This window comes from Balaenoptera acutorostrata, chromosome 4 (genome assembly GCF_949987535.1).
Source record: "Balaenoptera acutorostrata chromosome 4, mBalAcu1.1, whole genome shotgun sequence".
Classification (NCBI taxonomy): domain Eukaryota; kingdom Metazoa; phylum Chordata; class Mammalia; order Artiodactyla; family Balaenopteridae; genus Balaenoptera; species Balaenoptera acutorostrata.
In genome coordinates this window covers 34,484,739-34,491,494 of record NC_080067.1, presented here as the reverse complement: position 1 = coordinate 34,491,494, position 6,756 = coordinate 34,484,739, and positions in this window count along the sequence as shown.

The following is a 6,756-nucleotide window of genomic DNA, read 5'->3' as shown; positions in this document are numbered from 1 at the left end:
ACCGTGTAAGTCAAAGAGCACGCGTTTTAATTGCTGCGTTGGGCGGAAGCATGTGGGTGGGGAAGGTTTCCTTGGGCGATTGAGGTTCTACCTGAAACCTGAAGGCCCGATCGGCAAGAACTCGGCAAGGCATGTGGCCATATTAACACAAGTTCGTGTGTCCCACGCACAGTGAGGCCAAACAAATGGAAACGTCGTAGTGTGGAGCAGAGAAAGGTTTATTGCATGGCCAGGCAAGGAGGAGAGGTGGCTCAGGCCCTGAAAAGCCTCCCCGAAGGGTTTCGGCAAAGCATTTTAAAGGCCAGGAGAGGGGTGGGTGGTCGCAGGGCACGTGATCAGCTTGTGCACAGTTCTCTGATTGGCTGATGGTGAGGCAGCAGGGTGGTGTCACAGGGGTTAACGTGATCAGTCCTTAGGCTCCAGGAGGCCTGGGGATCTGTGCTCTTGGTCATCAAATAGTTCTTCCATTCGGTGGCGGTGGTGGGGTTTCACGTCTGCAAAACCACTCAGGAAATGTGCATCAAATACTATTATCCAGGCCTTTCAGAGAGGAGCCGCAGCAGAGGATACGGGGGAAGGCCTGTCCCGGGAAAGCCCCATAGGGTCCTGCTCCGTTACAGCCAGGGCCAAGGTCCCTGGTGGAGGAATCGCCCACAGCGCCAAAGAACAGAGCGGAAGTGATCAACAGAATGTCACCATTTTGTAGGGAGAGAGATGAAGGTAAGGGGAGGGGGGCGGGGGAGAAGGACCACCTAAAGCGGAATTGAGCAACGTGACTGTTATCCCCCGGGCGGCGTGGAGACATTAGATCTATAGGCAGAGACCTTACCTGCTCTGAATCGGATATTAGAAAAACTGGGCACCACTGTGAAGCCAATTGGAGGGGTTGAAGTTGGAGTCAGGAATTCGTGGGAAGAAATGATAATGGTCTGGGCTAGAGTAGGAGCAATGGAGGTAGATGATATTATGGCAATGAGGTATATGTAGGAGATGGGCTAGAAAAAGAATGATTATTGATGTATGGGGGATGATGGATTCCTTTGGGCCGTCGTGGGGTATCAAGGTGCCAGTTTCATGATAGGGAAAATCACACACGTGTACCCGAACATTCTTATTCAAAGATGTCCTTATTTATAAGTAATCTCATTGTAAACGTAAACTTAAAGGAGATTCCTAGCCATTTGTACATGTGCATGTGGACTCACAATTTTCCTGATAAACAGACATAACATTTACACAAATGCACATGTTGTGTTAAACAGGGAGGACACAAAAACTCAAACTTATGTCCCTTTCTGGGATCTAAGCTCCTCACCCCTCCCCTTACACACAGCAGGGTCTATTCCTTTTCACCATGTGCTGGTTTTTTTTGTTTTTTGTTTTTTTAGAAACTTGGCTTTAGCCTCACGTGCTTCTCTCTTTTTTAAAAAAATTTATTTGGCTGCATCGGGTCTCAGTTGCGGCACTCAGGATCTTTGTTGCGGCCCGTGGGATCTTTTGCTGCAGCGCACGGGCTTCTCTCTAGTTGTGGTGCAGGCTCAGTAGTTGCGGCACGCAGGCTCAGTAGTTGCGGCACGCAGGCTCCAGAACGCACAGATTCAGTAGCTGCAGCGCACAGGCTTAGTTGCCCTGAGGCATGTGGGATCTTAGTTCCCCAATCAGGGATTGAACCCCCGTTCCCTGCATTGGAAGGTGGATTCTTAACCACTGGACCGCCAGGGAAGTCCCTCACCGTGTGCTCTTGAGCAAGTCATTTAACCTCTCTTGGTTTAGCTTCCAAAAGGCAACTGCTTAGGGAGTGACTTTGTAAGGAGGATGTGACACTTTAAACATGACTCTTAAATACTAAAGGATTTCTAGTGTGTCTGTCCATGGATGATGGCACTTGGAGATAAGAGATGCCTCCTTAGAAGAGAGGAACCCAGTATGACAGTTTAAGGAGAAGTGGAAAGAAGGGTTGAGATAACACATCTTTCAAGATTTGGAAATGCAAGTATGGTGGTGAGGTGGGGATGCGGGAGATCAGGATTTATTTGTGTGGATTTAACCAGATGGAGGTTATGGTGAAGAAGTTAACAAACACAGCTTCCATCTAACCACAGAACTGTCAGCATACATATTTGGGGTGGAGGTGGGGGACAAACTGGGAAATGACAGGGAAACCAAAAAGTTGTTTTCTTCTCATGCTCTCCCAGCGGCAGGCTGGGGCCACAGACAGTGCCAGGCTGAGCCAGGGCAGGTAAGGGCCTTCCCTTTTAGGCAGATTCTTGTTGGCCAGGCTGAGGAGAGGCTCCACAGGGCTTGTAACACAGGTCCTTAGCAGGAGGAAGATAGAAGGGACCTAGTTTATCCACAGGGACAGAGAAGTGAAAACTAGGCTAATGGTTTTATTCCCATCAGAAGTACAGAAGAGTACAGAGGAGACCTCAAGTTGAGCAGAGAGCAGGGGACTTCCATTTCAGAAGAAGCCCTAAGTCTCCATCTCCCTCTGGACTGGTTCCCAGATGTGAGGTTACTGAAGGGGGCCTATAGCAGGGCAAACCTTAGCCTATTGGCTTGGAGGAGATGGTGGTAGAGGGATGGTTTTTCTCTAGGGATTGTATGAGGTTTTTAAGTTCCTGAGGGATTTCCATACCTGGAGAAATCTTCCCAAATAGAGGTGGCCTTTGTTACTGTTTGTTTCTCAGACCTATCCAGGGGTCCAAGCTGCTTCCTTACAAGTATCAGCAGTGTCAGGGAAAGAACAGATAGAGGCTGCATTGGGCAATGGAGGGAGAGGGGGTTGTCATTCAGCAGAACCTCCCATATAGCTAGCACTTGGGAGGCCCTTATGGCCCCAGGACATTTATTCTTCTAAACTGTTCTTCTTCCCAATGACTGATCAATAGGGCAGCCCAGTCTATTTTCCTGTGACAAGCAGATGGGAATTGAATCAGTGTGACAGTACAATGACCTCCACACCTAAACTAGATTGTCAGCTACTTAACACCTCCAGTGTCTGGTAGAAGGCTCTGTCACATAGGAGGTGACCAATAAATATTTTTCAAATTACTAAATGAAAAATTGAATACAAACAGTAGTCAGTGCTGTCTTAGCTAATGCAATAAAATAGAGAGGCCTGAGGGGGAAATTAAGATATGTTCTCGCCTGGAGAGAAGAGACCTCTCTAATTTTGACAAATCCTAGAAGAATCATACTTTAACCATCCATTATGCCTCTGACTTAATATTTTTTGAATAGGCTAAGTGTAGCCCTTATTTCTTATAGCATGTATTCTCAGGTTTTCCTACCTCCAGCTTCAGGAGATAAAAATACAGTAACATTCAATGCCTATTTTAAGAGTTGTATAAATTTTCATTTGGAAGACAAGTGGAATGAACTTTAGATCTAAATTCCAAAAACCACCTCACAACTTCCTCTACCCAAAAGATAATGTGAAACTTTTAAGTCTGAACACTAACCGCTAATTACGCAGGGATCTTCTATTCAAAATTTCCATGTTACATGGACCGCTTTGAGGAACACTTTGAGGAGGACTAAAAATGCCCCCAAGAAACTTAAAAGCATCAGTAGCACCTCCATAAAAACTACAGAATGAGCAGAAAGCTGACTGTAGTTGGTCTATGCAAGAAATGTACAAATTCTAAGTGCCAAAGCCTAAGGAATGGCAGAAGGAGGACAAGGAAAGAAGGATATGAATTGGGAGACTAATTGGTTATGGGATGAGAAGGAGATGTAATTTATCTCAAAGTTTCTCTGGTGAAGGAGACCTCCGTTGCTCTCCTCTAGGCATATAACTTTTGTCAAGGTTGTCAGAGTTGTATGACTATTTTCTTTAAAAGTAAAAATATAGGTGTAATTTGTATAAAAGTAGAGAAAAAGATCTGATTGGAAGCAGGAGTGATTTGGATAAATTATCTGAGATATCTAAAAAAAAGTTTTGGATAAGTTTCTGGGAAGTTTTTGGGGGTTACCAATTATCTTCTTTCAGTTGTATTAATGTAAGAAGCATCTATAAGAGAAAGCATCTTTTATGTAGAATCGAGTCTGGTTTTTAAGTGATTTCATTAATTATATCAAGTGCAGGGAAAGTTAATTTACTTCATGGATTCAATCAACAAAATTACTGAGCACCTAGACTGTCTCCTAGGTACTGCAGGATATAAACTGTGAACAACATAAGGTCCTTTTTTTGGTGGAGCTTATCTAGGGAAAGGAGACAGGAAGTAATCAAGAAAACAAACAGGGTAATTCCAGTTAGCTGTAAGTTCTATGAAGATGATGTAGCAGGATAATGTGATAGAGTAAGGGCAAGCAAACTATGGCCTGCTGTCCATTTTGTAAATAAAGTTTTATTGGGACACAGCCACTCCCATTCATTTAAGTACTGTCCATGGTTGCTTTTCTGTTACTGCAGCGGAGTTGTGTAGACAAAGCTGAACATATTTATTCGCTAACCTTTTACAGAAAAAGTTTGCTAACCCCTGGGAGAGAGGGTAAGTGAGCAATGAGTATTTTAGTCATTAGTACTCATTTAGTCAAGGAAGGCCTTTCTGAGGAGGTGGCTTTTTAAAATTTATTTATTTATTTATTTATTTATTTATTTATTTATGGCTGTGTTGGGTCTTCGTTTCTGTGCGAGGGCTTTCTCTAGTTGTGGCAAGCGGGGGCCACTCTTCATCGCGGTGCGTGGGCCTCTCACTGTCGCGGCCTCTCTTGTTGCGGAGCACAGGCTCCAGATGTGCAGGCTCAGTAGTTGTGGCTCATGGGCCTAGTTGCTCCGCGGCATGTGGGATCTTCCCAGACCAGGGCTCGAACCCGTGTCCCCTGCATTGGCAGGCAGATTCCCAACCACTGCGCCACCAGGGAAGCCCAGGAGGTGGCTTTTGAGCTGAGACCCGAAACATGAGAAAGAGCCCAGCGTGGAAAGGTCTGGGGGTCCACACAATGGGAATAGGAATTTCAGAAGCCTGGAGGCCTGAACAATCTTGGAGGCCTGAACAAGCTTGGAAGTACCTATGCCATAAAAACAGAAAGAGGGCCGGTATTCCTAGAACATCGGGAGCCCAGGGAAATGTGGAATGAAATGAGATTAAAAAAAGAGAGAGGCAGGGCTAGATACTAATGTACTGTGGAAGAACTTGGATTTCATTTTAAGGCAAAGATAATTTATTGGACCATTTTTAGCAGGGGGATGATATGATATAATTTACATTATAAAAAGATCTCTCTGGCTGCTGAATGAAGAATGGAACTAGGAGTAGGGTTAGATGAGGAAAACAGAAGGTAGGAAGGAGTTCATTCAGACCATGGCAATATTGCAGTTCAGGTGAGAAAACATAGTGGTTTGGATAGGGTGACAATAGAGAATTAGGTACATTTGTGTTATATTTTGGAGATAGATCTAATAGGAGGGATAAAATGTGTGGTGTGAGAGCAAGAGAAGATTCAAGGATGAGTACAAGTTTTTTTACATGCTGTTTACTGAAATGGGGGAAACCAGAAGAATAAGCACGTTGAGGAAGGGGAGAGGTGGAATTAATAGTCCTGTTTCAGGGAATTCCCTGGCGGACTAGTGGTTAGGACTCTGTGCTCTCACTGCTGAAGGCCTGGGTTCAATCCCCGGTCGGGGAACTAAGATCCCACAAGCCGCCTGTTGCGACCAAAAAAAAAATAGAGTCCTGTGTCAGGTCTGTAAATTTAAGATGTCTGTTACATATGAGTCTGGAGCTCATAGAAGAAGCTGCGGTTAGAGATACACATTTGGGAGTGATCAGCATACAGATAGAATTTAAAGTCATGTGTAGGTGGTAGTGGTTCTTAACTGAGAATAATTTTGTCCCCCAGGGATAACTTTGAAGTCAGCATGAGGAAAAAAGCAAAGTGAAACGGCTTGAAAATTTACCTCATGTGTGATTCAGCCTAAGAACAGTCACTACTCCCACCTGAAATTTTTACCTTATTTTTATAAACTGTTAATTTCTCAAGTACTCTCTCAAATACCTGTAGGTTAAGAAAAACAATTATGTGTCTTTAGCTAAATTTAGTCTGTAGTGTGATGCCACTTATGAATTCCTTTTTTTTTTTTTGGCATTTTTTAGAAACTTTTAATTTTCGTGTGCTTTTAATCTCTTTGTGTATATTTTCAATTATTAGATTAAATTGTGTAATCTGGGGGAAAACATTACACTAGTCTGGGAATCAGGAAATGAGGATTTAGATTATAGGCCTTTTGGGATAATTAATCCTCAGTGATGATGAAGAAAAATGTGTAATTTTGTTGTGTTTGTTTTGGGACTTCCAACCACCTCAAGGATAGAAATCTAAAACAGTAATATGTGTAATTCTTCCCTTCCTCTTTGAATGGGAATATTGGTAAATAGGTAGCTATTTATATATTATGTAATCCTACTAGGATAACAACATCCTAGTTATGCAGTTGTATTACAGTAAGATTTTTAGTCTGATGTGGACTTTTATTTTTTTGTTTGCATGGTGTTTAATGTAAGGAGTGGAAGAAGGGTGAGGTGGCAAGGGAGCTAGTAGCAAAGAAAAGATTATTTTTAGGCCAGGACATCTTTTTTGGGGTGGGGTAGGGTGGGTAGGGTAGGGAACAGCAAGGGTTTTATCATGCAGATTGCCTCTTCTTCCTCTGGGGGATTGAGAGGTCCCAAGTGACAGATTACTTTACTGGTGCTTGACCAGAAAATTCCAGATGGGTGGATTAAGATGACATTTCTGGGAGAGGTTGAAACT